We start from the raw sequence: 15,188 nt of genomic DNA, 5'->3' as shown, positions 1-15,188 counted from the left end.
CCTCTGGTATACAAGGATTTGTATATTTAGTATAAGTGAGGTATATCACCCATATGAGTTAGGAATTTTTCTTTTGCCTTAACCAGTACTCAGTTGGGCCTGGTGATGTGGCGTGATTTTACGCCACAATCGATGCTTTTCGGCTATAAGTTTTACTTGTTTTTAAGTAAGTCTATGTGATTTTACGTGGTTTTTATTACATTTCAGGTAATACGAGATCCCTAGAGCCTAAGTGAGGAAAACAAGCGAAAAAGAGTTGCTCACTAGAAAAACTGGAGATTCTAGAAATTTTGTTGGAAATTTAGCCTGCGTCTCCGCGCAGGTATGTCACGCGTTCACGCCCATGGGTGCCAGTGTCTCTACGAGTTAGCGCTAGTGTGTCACGCGATCGCGCTGAAGAATAGAAGTGGTGCTGACGTCATACACGCGTTCGCGCCGCCACGTGGCACGTTTGCACTGCCACGTGGCGCGTTTGCACTAAAGGTCTTCAGGCCCAGTCCGAGCAGAACTTGGATTTTGATGATTTTTTCTATTCCAGTTCATTTAAAAGCCCACTGGGAGCATTGTAAAATTATCTTTGGCATAAACACAAGTTTGGAGGCTAGGGTTCCTACGTATATTGTCTTTCTTTTATTCAAACCTTGTTTATGGGAATTTCTTGGTGACAATTGAGGTTGAAACTCTTGTTGTGCTTATTTATTGATCGACATTATTTTTAATCAAGTAAGTTATTGTTATTTTAATTATTCTTGTTCTTCAACATTTCTCAAGGGAATAGCTAACCCTAGGACTCGCCCATTTATTTTGTTTGAAACTCGGAAGAGGAAGAACGGGGTTGGGATAGAATAATTAACATGAATTTGGGGTGTTAACCCCCCATCTAATGGAAACTGACCTAGGAATAGGCGATACCACTTATACCCATAGTCGGGTGTTCTTAATGCTCCTAATTGCTTTAGGGTTATTCAATTAGGTAGTCTAGTTAATCTTCGGAAAAAGTTAATTTAGAGTCATTATCTGAGGATAATTAACATAATATTACCATTATTTGTAATTCGTGAAATATATTGGATCGTTACTTGAGAAGTAGTTTCCTTTATTCCATTCTTGTGGCCATTGATCAATTTACTTGCTTTCTAGATTAGATTTAATATTTTCATATTTTGTCAAAACCATATCTAAAAACCACCATTGATGCGTTCGGCCTAGCTTTTGTTGGTGATAATTCCTAATCTGCTTAAATTCCTACATATTGTTCTCTGTGGGATTCGACCCTAACCTTGTTAGGTTACTATATTTGACAACGTCCGCGTTATGCCATTAAAAGGTGTAATTTGAGCGTATCACTTGGTCTTTTACTTGTTCTAACATATTGGGCCTCCATTTGCTTTCCTCTGCTACTCTCTTTTATGACTGGAGTTTGGGCCTTCCACTTTCTTCATTTCTTTTAAGTTTCGGTCCAGTTGGGCCATCTGTGTTTTGGGCCAGTCCTTTGTGCCATATTAATTTAATTGATTAAGTATGTGATTATATATTGTGTGTTTGGATAATTGTAGCTAGTTTCTTATTGTAAGTTTAGTATACAAATCTTAAACACTCCCTCTCCTACATACTATGAACTTAACACATAAATGGAGAGGCAAAATAGCACTCGGGGATTAAGCTTAAACCTTCCTTGGTGTCTGCCATGTGTAGGGCTGCAGATCTGGCAGTGGCACACCCTAAGTCTCCTCTAGAACTGCCCCGGGGTTCACTCACGAGGGCCTGGAGTGGATCCTGTTTCAAACTCTACACCCCAAAAAAGAGTGTAACAAGGTAGCATCAGCACAAACAACACGTACTGAGTAGGCATAATAGGGCGACAACAATTAGTTACATGTATAAAGGACGAGTCTCAAGAATGGGCATGCTCACAATCAAGTATAGACATAACACAGTTCAAGAATAAGAACTCAAGCACAAAAAGATCAAATAGCCGAATCATAGCCAATGGTGAAGAACAAAAACACAAATCTGCCAAGTTTCCCATAATTCCTCAAAACAACCACAAACACCAGCACAACCAAAAAATCCGATCGATAGATATAAAATGAGAGGATGATAATGAGTGCAATGATATGCAATTGCCAATGTACTGATCGTACACATATGCTCCAGGCGGAATACCTTCACGCCTCAACAGTCATGACCCATGGAGGACCCGCGAAGTCCATGTACCTGTTGCCGCGTCCAGCCCGATCTAATTAATATATATATAAATATATTACGGAACGAGCAACCCGGTCCAATATATATTGTGGAATGTGAAACCCGATCGAATATATGTATATATATGTTGCGGCGCGCAACCCAATCCAAGTATATGAGTATGCATGCATGAATGATATTAATGCCAATAAGAATTTATCAATACCAATCGTGCCACACATGGACACATATCATAATATCACGAATAAATCACACCCTTCCTCTTTATAAGACAATACCCAATAAATGAGAGATATCAGTTTCACAATCATGACAAGACGACTAAGTATCAAGTCTAATATCACGCACGTGGAAAAAGCTAATAGATCACAACAAGGCGACAAGCCCACAATCAAACAACATACCAACCTAGGTAATCCATCCCAACTTCATACCCGAAGGCTTAAAATGCTTTCTCTGACAATCACTAATTCCACATATGCTTTGCTAACTGAAGTCTAACCATAAGGTAAGCCGTAAGCTACCTGGTAGCTGAGCAGGAGCCACAAACAATCGAATCTTTGCCTTGTCTTTCCGGAGAGCCTCCAAGTACTCAAAGTCTATCTATCATCGAATTCTAAGTTAGAAATTAAAAAATAAAACAATGATACCCATATTGCTATACTTCGCTCAAATCCAAATCAACTATGGAAAAGGGGAAAATGGGCCCATAAGGGTAAAACAGATATCTCAAGGGCGAAATTGGTAATTCAACGTTCTAGAAGTTCAATTCTACTCTTCAATTGCTAAATTACCTCAATAATAGATCAATTTCACCATTCAAGTCAAAACCCCCAAATTTGGTATAAACCCTACTTTCAATCTTTCAACTCATCAACACAAATAGAAGATTCAATCCTATTAGTCACTAATTTATCCAATTCCATGCTTAGATTAGTCAAATCCACCAACAAATCTCATTTAGAAAGGCTAAAACTCAAATAATTAAAGGAACATCAAAATCCATCTTCCTTCTTAAGTTCTGTTGATTTTCTATCAAGGATTCATGCTTAAGGAAAGTAAATGAATGAAATCTAGGTTAGAGAACTTATCCTCAAGAGAAATCTGGTAGAAACCTCCTCAAATTGCCTCAAAGGTGCTTAGGAACAATAAATGAAGGGACAGGAAATAAAGGGTTTTAACTAGGCAACAAATAGGATTCGGGTCCCCGACGCTCGCTGCAACGGTTGGCCGTCTGCTGCAGCTGGCCCGCCACAGCGGCCATCCTCTTGCTATCACAAGTCCGCCACAGCAGATCCCCATCAGCTGTGGTGGCTCACCATGAACTCCTCACACTCGCCATAGCGGCCAATCCTCGCTACAGCGGGACCGCTACCGTGCAAATGGTGTCGCTATGGCGGACACCAAACACCAGAATAATCCTAATTTTTCACTAACTCAATCCCAAAATCAAACAATCACCTGAGACCTCCCAGATACAAACCAAACATGCAATCATACATAAAAATACACTACGGACTCACTCGTAGTCTCGAAACCTCCAACGGAGGTCTACTTGACCGGATCAACACCCAATGGCCTAAGACCAACTTTCCAACCAATAACCCAAAACAATCCTGAGTGTCTCAAAAACCGAACTGAACATTCCACCAAGTCATAATTGATCATCTGAACCTCTCGGAATCGACAGATTTTTGCAAAAGGTCTGTTTACCCAAAAATCAACTATTGGTCAAATGTTTTCACTTTAAGGCTCTATTTCACACAAGTCATCATAAAACTTGCCCGACTACCTCAAGAAACATGTTACCCATCCCCGCGGATCAAAATCACACTAACAAGGCTTGGGGAAGGGTCAACGAGAGTAAATGGGTCGAAAGTGCAATAATGACCAAACGGGTCGTTACAAAAATGTTTTTAGTATAAAAAGTAAGCAATTTTCTTTCTTTCATTTTTTTCAATTTTTTTATTTTTCTTTATAAACTACAGTATTATCTAAGCGAAAATAAAATCATAAAATTCAATATTAACAGATGAGCCTAGTAGATGAGCCTGACGACCATACACCAATTTCAACTCCTGCCCAGCAGCCTCCGTCGACTTCAGAGATCCCGTCAACTTCTTACTTGCCGTCGACTTCTTACCCGCAGTCGACCTCAGAGCATCCGTCGACACCTGTGTATACGCCAGATTTATTTTCAGATCACATGTTCTAGCCATCGCCTGCACAGCCGCCAGTTCGTCATCCACAGGGTGAGCGGCCAGCTCGTGATCTACAGGGTGGCATAGAGCTGGACTTCAATTACTTCTTCGAGGAGTTCGACATGTCTCCGGCTCCAGGGCCTGCTCAGGAAATCACTAAGGAACCATCTCAGGAGCCCTCTCACAAGCGGTCTCAGGAGCCCGTCAACACACAGGTTTGATTTTTTTACAATTAAGTAACGTATTAAATTAATTGTTTATATGTTATTTTATGTTTAGTTTAGCATAAAACTAAACTATATTGTTTATATGTTATTTCAGGTTCATTCTTCTGGGCCTGTGGACCTGTCTCCTACTCCGGCACCATCTACATCTCCGGCTCCGAGGCCCACTCAGGAGACAGCTGAGGAGCCAGCTCATGAGCCCTCTAGCCAGCCATCTCAGGAGCCCGTCGACACACAAGTTTGATTTTTACAATAAAATAATGTATTTATTAATTGTTTATATGTTATTCCATGTTTAGTTTAACACAAATCTAAACTAAATTGTTTATATGTTATTTCAGGTTCATTCTTCTGCGCCTGTGGACCTGTCTCCTGTTGAGATTGAGTCATCTCCCGAGGCTCACATTTCGACCACCGTCGTCTCCCATAGGAAGCATGTTTTGAACAAGCCCCCTAGGAAGGAAACACAGGATGATCATGCCATAGAGCGTGTACAGATTAAGAGGAAGAGGGGGGATGGAGATGATGGTGAGGGTGGTGGGGCTCGCCTTAGGCCTAAGGTTATTCTAAAGGCTCCCACATGTGGGACCTCGGGGGATGGAGATTGTGTATTTGTAAATAAAATGTACATTTTATGTTAATATTATATATATATTTTTGGTATTATTTTCTTAATGATAATTAGTTATCTTAGTTTTTGTTGTCGTTTATTAATAACTAGTGCGACATCCTAAATTAATCAAAACCCTATAAAATAAAACACTTAAACCTAAATATAACAAGTTTCCAAACAAACAAAAATTACTTCGGGGCACTTTACAACCCCTAAAACGATGATCCAAACGTATAGGTATACTTGATGCGTTAAGCCTACATTATTGTTCGCAGAAAAAGATATCAGGTTCTATATATAATATTGATATTCCGGCGTTTTTAAACATGACTAATCTTTAGTCAAAGTACGGAAAAAACGTGAATTTCAAAACTATTTTTTTGAATAATGGGTGGGCAGTTTTAGTATACCCCTATTGCGCACTAAATTAGTGCGCAATAGGGCCAAGGTGTAAATTTACACTTTGGTGCTATTGCGCACTAATTTAGTGCGCAAAAGGCATTTTGGTAACTTTTTTTTAATGAGGTATTTTTGTCACGACCCAACTCCGTAGGCCGCGACTAGTGTCCGTGCTGGACACCCAAACGTACCCAATAACCCAAACTAGCATATCAGCAGAATATTTTTAAATGAAAAAAAATCAATTGGCGTTAGTAATTATCATAAATGAACCGACATAGTACATGGAAGCCGATAAGGCTGTCACAGATCATATCATCCAAAACATATACAGAACCCACACAAGTATGTCTACAGACCTCTACAGAACATAACAGAATCATAAGACGGGACAGGGCCCCGTCGTACCCCTGAATAATGTACATATATACGATAGCAGAAGACTGTACCAAAATATGGGCTCCGGATAAAGGAGCGCTCCAAAATAGCAGAATAAAGTCCTAAGCGGGCGGATCAGCAAACCTGTCGTTTGTACCTGCGCGGCATGAAAACGCAGCCCCCGAAGGAAGGGGGTCAGTACGAAATATGTACTGAGTATGTAAAGCACGGAACGTAGTAAACAAAGTCATAATCGAAGCAGAAGATACAGAAAATGAACTGAATATCCAGATTAGCAAAATGCTGATCATATAGCATAAATAATATTCGCTGGAAACATATGTCGTACCTGGTCCCATTATGGAACAAGATCATAACCGAAACAGAGCTTACAGAGAAGTGAGTGTAACATCCGAAGTATCAAATGCATATTTTCGAAACATGAGGAGTGTGTACAGAAACATATACCATATCATATCCGACCCCTTCCAAGGGACTCGGCAAACAGAACGTGGCCACCCCCCGACGCTGGTGCCACCACACATAAGGAACAGAATAGGGGATAACCCCGTAACATAACATATCATATCAGATGGCCATATCAGATCATATCATATCATATCAGAGTGTGTACATGGCACAACATACTCCACAACCCATGTACATGTATACCTGCCCCCTCACATCGAGGCACGGCGAACAATGCAGAGGAATACGCTTGACAACATATCCTGGCCCGGGCTCAGTGTGGGAAACATTGGGGCATCCACGAATGGAGTAGTGAGAAACTAATGCAAATTAAAATATAGCACATTTACGGAGACTCAGTAGCATAATTCAGATGACAAACCATATGACAGAAGCGGAGCAGTAATCATAGTGTATGCATTTCGGATATCCCAATAGCATATGTCAAAATAAGCTTTTTGTAATCATTTTCATGTTTCAAAATACATTATGGGGCTTATCAAAATAATTCAAACGAATGTCATATATTTCCAGAGACTCAATAAGACCTATCGGATGACAAATCGAAATAATGAAATCGGACAGAATCATAATGAGTGTATTTCGGATGTCATAATGGATTACAGAAGCATAATCTTTCTAAGTTCGTTTCCAAGTTCCGAAACAGTTTTACAAGACTTAATGGAATATTTAAAACAAGTTTTATTTAGTAATTACAAGCGTAGTTAAAAACATTTCTTTAAAAAAAACGCTCGAAGACAAGTCATAACCACTAAAAGGGTAAAATCGGAAATAGTGGGCCCACCTCGGGACAAACGAAGCGGTGGGCTCAAATTACGTATTTTAAGCTTATAAAGTCACCTACGGAGATTCTGGGGACATTCCATAATTTTCTAAACAATTTGCGGAAGTTTGCACAATTCTTTCAATAAAGCATACTTATAGGGTTCAATTCCATTGAATGAAAAAGGGGTATTTTCAAATGCGGATTCCGATGAGCAGAATACTTTCCGAGGCTCGAATCCGATCCTAGTATACCTAGGACATGCCAAAAGAATAATCGGGATAGCTTTACATACCTTGTATGCTCTTTACGCCTTTCCAAATTCAATTCCCGTTTCGCCCAAAATCTGCAATTGGTCACATTTACCAATTCTCAATTTCCAATCTTTAAGTATTCAATCTTTATTCATAATTGCCTACAGAAATTTGGGCAGCATCTCCCCTATACATATAGCATCCCCGAGAATTTAACTCGGCCAAAACAATCAACAACAACCCAACAACAACATAAACAACAACAACAATCACTGTAAACACAATATAACTTAACTAGCTATCTTCCCAACATAATGTCATAACCTTCATTTCAACTTCAATTTCCAAACTAACCTCAATGGTTTCACATTCATCATCTAGATCATCACAATATAATTTGGAAATATTTCATATCATTTCTACGAAATATTCACAAGATATACAAAATATACAAACTTTCCACCAAAACATAATTCACCCAAAACTTCAAATCTTCAACCTACATATTCATAACATATTTCCATCTTCCAATTTCATCAACCATAATCATAATTTACACCTTAACAATTCCATTTTCATAATTACATAAATCTACCATAAAATCACAAAACTTCCCATAACAACTTAACAACCAACCTTTCATGCTAATATGGACTTACATCCCTCCAAATCCACCAACCAACATAGCCATTCACATTTAAAACTTCATTTCCATATTTACATAAAATTACATTAAAATCACATAAGTTCCTATAATCATTTTCCAACAATTTTTCATGCCATCTTAAACCATTTTTCCTCCACATTATACAAGTGAACTACATTTATTTTCATCCAAAAATTCTCTTCAAATCTCATTCCATAATTCACAATGCCAACGGACGAATTTATATCGCTATTTTCCCGTTCTAATCCGTTAAAACTTTAAATAAACTTGTTAGCAATGAAAAGGAACCTTATTCATACCTTAAGAATTCAGCCACCACGTTATCACCCTCCTCCTTGGTTGATTTTTAGCTCAAATTGAAGACAACGCAGCGTACAACACTTTTCCCTTCATGGGCTTCGGGATTCGGGGCTCGGATTTTGGTCAAAATTAGTTTTTCTTCTCTCCAAAGCTCCTCTCTCTCTCTTTCCAGAATTTTCTGGTTGTTACAGGTCTTAAAATGAGGAGGAAGGCCGAAATTTTCACTTATAAAAACTTGGGTAATGGGCCTAACCCGGTTGGGCTCGGATTGGGCCTAGCCCACTAACCTTTCTGCATTAAAACGTCCATATCTCCTTGTCCCGACGTCACCTGGGAACCCACGACCTATGGTTGGAAAGATAATTCAATTATCTACAACTTCTATTTCTTGGTATTTTTCCAAATTCCAAACTTATAATACCGTTTTTGCCCCCCAAAGGCAGGTCACCCGAAAACGTTTTCTTAAAAATATTCGTTTGGAGGACTTCCACTTTGATTTGGCCCAAGGGTCCTTCTTGAGTTGTGTTTAACTTCACATATGTGATTCATATAATTTGTCACATGTCCCAAAAAAAATCTTGACGTGTGGGCCCCACCTCAACTTATAATTAATCCGACGTTCAAAAATACGGGATGTAACATCCTCCCCCCCTTTAGAACATTCGTCCTCGAATGTTCAACTAGCCTTATGGGGTATTATAATACGTCGGAGAGGTCTCTTTCTTTCCTTCAAAATTTCCCAAACGTTACTATTACTGTCCCCCTTTTACGTACTCGCCCCTTTTTTTTTTTTCTATTTCCGAACATCGTTGTGCTGGAACGTCCCGGCCTTAGCTGGCGACGGAACTAGTGTCAGTTTACTTATAATATCTGTACCATGTCTTTCGCTTTGTCTCTCAAATTCTGTTCGGTTAATGTCTTTCATACCTCACGACACTGGCTGCTGAGGTCCACCTGTCGGTCGGTACAATCATGAATGGGGTGTCATGTGTACAAATACACATTTACTACCATTTTGCTTACAAAACAATTCTCAAACGCTTATTCAAACTTACTCTCATTCCCAAGCTGCATTGCGCTATCTTCTTCCTCACCAGCTTATCTTGTCTTAGTCTACCCGACTTCTTGAGTGTTTCTAATCACTCCGCATATCCTAATTTCCTTTAAGTTACCTCAAATTTCCCATTCGTCCCTTATTCCTATACTTGTGAAAATTTTAATTTACTTCCCAGGGGGTCACCCATCCCAGAATTGCTCTGGCCCTAGCACGCTTAACCTTACAACTTTAATGCATTTAGGCACGTTAAGGCCGTTATAATTACACCAATTGCCCTGCACGTCCTTTGTCACGTAATTTAAGACAAGTCGGGGTCTTGACAGCTTTTCAAAACGTTCTCGTAGCGGGTCCCACCCCGACCTAGCGAGAATTCTTTTACTTTTCTGACTATATAGTTACCGTGTTGCCCCCTGTACGTCTTCAATATTTACCTCCATGTATATATATATATATTATATTTGAGTCGTGAGCGAACCACTCAATTCCCAACTGCTTGTCATACACTTTGTATTCTTTCAATTAGAGGAAACTTGATCGTTGGACATTTTTGCCCTTCCACATATTTTTGCCCTTCACATGGGCTGTGCCAAAGCAAAATGGGGTTGGAACATATTTCTGGTTCATTTAAATAAATTGCGAACTTGCTACTCGTATATGCTTTCTCGAGATAAAATTTTCCAAACAAGGATAATGCTTCTTACAAATGACATGGAGGGTATCTCTTAAACTTTTAATCCAACATAATAGATTTACCCTATCGGTATCGACCTTCAAGACATGTTAAGAATTTATGTCTCATTTTCCTCTTCATATTCCTAGAAAAGTTTGGGCAGAGGTTCCTCTGCATTTCTTACTATCCCAAAACCTGTACACAGGAAATACCAACCATGCTTCACAGGGCCAACACATATACGTATATACATATCATATCATATCGCATCATAGCTACACGGGGCTAACAATTTCAAATAAGAGTACAAAGATGCCGAGGCTTACCTCACATGCCCAACTCAAATGGCACCTGCTACACTTTCCTGTTTATTTTTCTTTTTAATCTTCAGCTTGTGTTTCAATCGTACATCAAATACCTTACCCAGCATACGTCTTTCATACCATTACTTACCTGTGTACTGTGCAGCTTCCAATATCATCAGTCGCTGTCTTACGTCGATACCGTCCTCCAGCTGAAATCAAGGGTTAATAAAAAAAGGAATTCATTTCCTACAGCTGGCTCTATCGCACGATCTAAGATTCAAAGAAAGGTAACACCCTAAATGCCCTGTAGCCTCCTGTTTATAGATGTGGTGCACAACACACCGATAAACAAGACTCTACTAGACACGGTCTGTAGACATTCCGAGGACGAACTGCTCTGATACCACTTTTGTCACGACCCAACTCCGTAGGCCGCGACTAGTGTCCGTGCTGGACACCCAAACGTACCCAATAACCCAAACTAGCATATCAGCAGAATATTTTTAAATGAAAAAAAATCAATTGGCGTTAGTAATTATCATAAATGAACCGACATAGTACATGGAAGCCGATAAGGCTGTCACAGATCATATCATCCAAAACATATACAGAACCCACACAAGTATGTCTACAGACCTCTACAGAACATAACAGAATCATAAGACGGGACAGGGCCCCGTCGTACCCCTGAATAATGTACATATATACGATAGCAGAAGACTGTACCAAAATATGGGCTCCGGATAAAGGAGCACTCCAAAATAGCAGAATAAAGTCCTAAGCGGGCGGATCAGCAAACCTGTCGTTTGTACCTGCGCGGCATGAAAACGCAGCCCCCGAAGGAAGGGGGTCAGTACGAAATATGTACTGAGTATGTAAAGCACGGAACGTAGTAAACAAAGTCATAATCGAAGCAGAAGATACAGAAAATGAACTGAATATCCAGATTAGCAAAATGCTGATCATATAGCATAAATAATATTCGCTGGAAACATATGTCGTACCTGGTCCCATTATGGAACAAGATCATAACCGAAACAGAGCTTACAGAGAAGTGAGTGTAACATCCGAAGTATCAAATGCATATTTTCGAAACATGAGGAGTGTGTACAGAAACATATACCATATCATATCCGACCCCTTCCAAGGGACTCGGCAAACAGAACGTGGCCACCCCCCGACGCTGGTGCCACCACACATAAGGAGCAGAATAGGGGATAACCCCGTAACATAACATATCATATCAGATGGCCATATCAGATCATATCATATCATATCAGAGTGTGTACATGGCACAACATACTCCACAACCCATGTACATGTATACCTGCCCCCTCACATCGAGGCACGGCGAACAATGCAGAGGAATACGCTTGACAACATATCCTGGCCCGGGCTCAGTGTGGGAAACATTGGGGCATCCACGAATGGAGTAGTGAGAAACTAATGCAAATTAAAATATAGCACATTTACGGAGACTCAGTAGCATAATTCAGATGACAAACCATATGACAGAAGCGGAGCAGTAATCATAGTGTATGCATTTCGGATATCCCAATAGCATATGTCAAAATAAGCTTTTTGTAATCATTTTCATGTTTCAAAATACATTATGGGGCTTATCAAAATAATTCAAACGAATGTCATATATTTCCAGAGACTCAATAAGACCTATCGGATGACAAATCGAAATAATGAAATCGGACAGAATCATAATGAGTGTATTTCGGATGTCATAATGGATTACAGAAGCATAATCTTTCTAAGTTCGTTTCCAAGTTCCGAAACAGTTTTACAAGACTTAATGGAATATTTAAAACAAGTTTTATTTAGTAATTACAAGCGTAGTTAAAAACATTTCTTTAAAAAAAACGCTCGAAGACAAGTCATAACCACTAAAAGGATAAAATCGGAAATAGTGGGCCCACCTCGGGACAAACGAAGCGGTGGGCTCAAATTACGTATTTTAAGCTTATAAAGTCACCTACGGAGATTCTGGGGACATTCCATAATTTTCTAAACAATTTGCGGAAGTTTGCACAATTCTTTCAATAAAGCATACTTATAGGGTTCAATTCCATTGAATGAAAAAGGGGTATTTTCAAATGCGGATTCCGATGAGCAGAATACTTTCCGAGGCTCGAATCCGATCCTAGTATACCTAGGACATGCCAAAAGAATAATCGGGATAGCTTTACATACCTTGTATGCTCTTTACGCCTTTCCAAATTCAATTCCCGTTTCGCCCAAAATCTGCAATTGGTCACATTTACCAATTCTCAATTTCCAATCTTTAAGTATTCAATCTTTATTCATAATTGCCTACATAAATTTGGGCAGCATCTCCCCTATACATATAGCATCCCCGAGAATTTAACTCGGCCAAAACAATCAACAACAACCCAACAACAACATAAACAACAACAACAATCACTGTAAACACAATATAACTTAACTAGCTATCTTCCCAACATAATGTCATAACCTTCATTTCAACTTCAATTTCCAAACTAACCTCAATGGTTTCACATTCATCATCTAGATCATCACAATATAATTTGGAAATATTTCATATCATTTCTACGAAATATTCACAAGATATACAAAATATACAAACTTTCCACCAAAACATAATTCACCCAAAACTTCAAATCTTCAACCTACATATTCATAACATATTTCCATCTTCCAATTTCATCAACCATAATCATAATTTACACCTTAACAATTCCATTTTCATAATTACATAAATCTACCATAAAATCACAAAACTTCCCATAACAACTTAACAACCAACCTTTCATGCTAATATGGACTTACATCCCTCCAAATCCACCAACCAACATAGCCATTCACATTTAAAACTTCATTTCCATATTTACATAAAATTACATTAAAATCACATAAGTTCCTATAATCATTTTCCAACAATTTTTCATGCCATCTTAAACCATTTTTCCTCCACATTATACAAGTGAACTACATTTATTTTCATCCAAAAATTCTCTTCAAATCTCATTCCATAATTCACAATGCCAACGGACGAATTTATATCGCTATTTTCCCGTTCTAATCCGTTAAAACTTTAAATAAACTTGTTAGCAATGAAAAGGAACCTTATTCATACCTTAAGAATTCAGCCACCACGTTATCACCCTCCTCCTTGGTTGATTTTTAGCTCAAATTGAAGACAACGCAGCGTACAACACTTTTCCCTTCATGGGCTTCGGGATTCGGGGCTCGGATTTTGGTCAAAATTAGTTTTTCTTCTCTCCAAAGCTCCTCTCTCTCTCTTTCCAGAATTTTCTGGTTGTTACAGGTCTTAAAATGAGGAGGAAGGCCGAAATTTTCACTTATAAAAACTTGGGTAATGGGCCTAACCCGGTTGGGCTCGGATTGGGCCTAGCCCACTAACCTTTCTGCATTAAAACGTCCATATCTCCTTGTCCCGACGTCACCTGGGAACCCACGACCTATGGTTGGAAAGATAATTCAATTATCTACAACTTCTATTTCTTGGTATTTTTCCAAATTCCAAACTTATAATACCGTTTTTGCCCCCCAAAGTCAGGTCACCCGAAAACGTTTTCTTAAAAATATTCGTTTGGAGGACTTCCACTTTGATTTGGCCCAAGGGTCCTTCTTGAGTTGTGTTTAACTTCACATATGTGATTCATATAATTTGTCACATGTCCCAAAAAAAATCTTGACGTGTGGGCCCCACCTCAACTTATAATTAATCCGACGTTCAAAAATACGGGATGTAACAATTTTGGTACCTTTTGACACTTTTTGGGTTATTTAAGTTGCGGACTCCTACAATTCACCACCAATCAAAAATTGGCTTCCCAACACATTGTCCAAGTTTTTTTTTTCTTTTTCGTATTAGGAGTTGCAAGATTTGGACCCCCCCCCCCCCCCCCCCTCCTTAAGTGCATACAGGTTAAACAGTACAGTAGAATTTGTACGATTTGATTAGTAGAATTTCTACGATTTGATTAGTCGAGGCAGTAAATAGGATTAAGCAGTATAATAAATTATTAAGTAGAATTAAGTAAGAAAAAGAAGAAGAATAACAAGGGTAGGATTAAAAAGAAGGAAGAGCATGTGTTAGGCTTTAAAGACATGGGCTTTAAAGATGAGTGTAGTGTGAATTGGGAAATGGTGGCAAAATAAAATAGAGGGAAATGAAATTCAAATAAATTTCATTGTGCAAAGGCACTTTGTCCCTCATTGCTAGGGGGTTGTGTGCTTATATATAGAATCACCTCTTCTAGCTCTTAAAGAGTTGGGAAGAGGGACTCCCCTCGCGTCGTTGTCGTCTCTCGGTTTCAGCTTCGATCTGATTGATTGATAATTTTTTTGGACCAAATTTATTTTCTAAATGCCATTACTTATTTTCCTAAATTCTGATACCTGTGGCTATAATTTTCAAGGCTCTGCCTCAGTTTTCATTACTGAAAAAAACAATTCGAACTAAAAATGTGTGTTTTTTTACTCCCCTCTCTCTTCTGCATTCTGCATATTTTTCCAAAGCAAAAACATAAGTGTCCAATGTGATTTGCTGCCACCCTTTGAATTCGCCGAAGTTCTGCAATTTGCATTGCCGCTATTGCAGAATAGTTTTTTGTTCTATCCTGGAAGAAATTAATCCATTAAC

General features: G+C 38.9%; 2 long non-coding RNA genes across 2 annotated transcripts; both read right to left on the bottom strand.

Annotated features, from left to right (window-relative positions):
- Window positions 1-5,890: 5,890 nt before the first annotated feature.
- LOC132629415 (uncharacterized) lies at window positions 5,891-8,900 on the bottom strand. Its single transcript, XR_009578221.1, has 3 exons — window positions 8,496-8,900; window positions 7,571-7,621; window positions 5,891-6,180 (listed from the first exon to the last, which is right to left on the bottom strand). It is a non-coding gene; the product is annotated as an uncharacterized LOC132629415 (long non-coding RNA).
- Window positions 8,901-11,050: 2,150 nt separating this feature from the next.
- LOC132629414 (uncharacterized) lies at window positions 11,051-14,263 on the bottom strand. The gene is made up of 3 exons (XR_009578220.1): window positions 13,656-14,263; window positions 12,731-12,781; window positions 11,051-11,340 (listed from the first exon to the last, which is right to left on the bottom strand). It is a non-coding gene; the product is annotated as an uncharacterized LOC132629414 (long non-coding RNA).
- Between the last annotated feature and the right edge of the window lie 925 nt (window positions 14,264-15,188).

This window comes from Lycium barbarum, chromosome 2 (genome assembly GCF_019175385.1).
Source record: "Lycium barbarum isolate Lr01 chromosome 2, ASM1917538v2, whole genome shotgun sequence".
Lineage (NCBI taxonomy): Eukaryota > Viridiplantae > Streptophyta > Magnoliopsida > Solanales > Solanaceae > Lycium > Lycium barbarum.
This window is presented reverse-complemented; position numbering and strand designations above follow the sequence as displayed.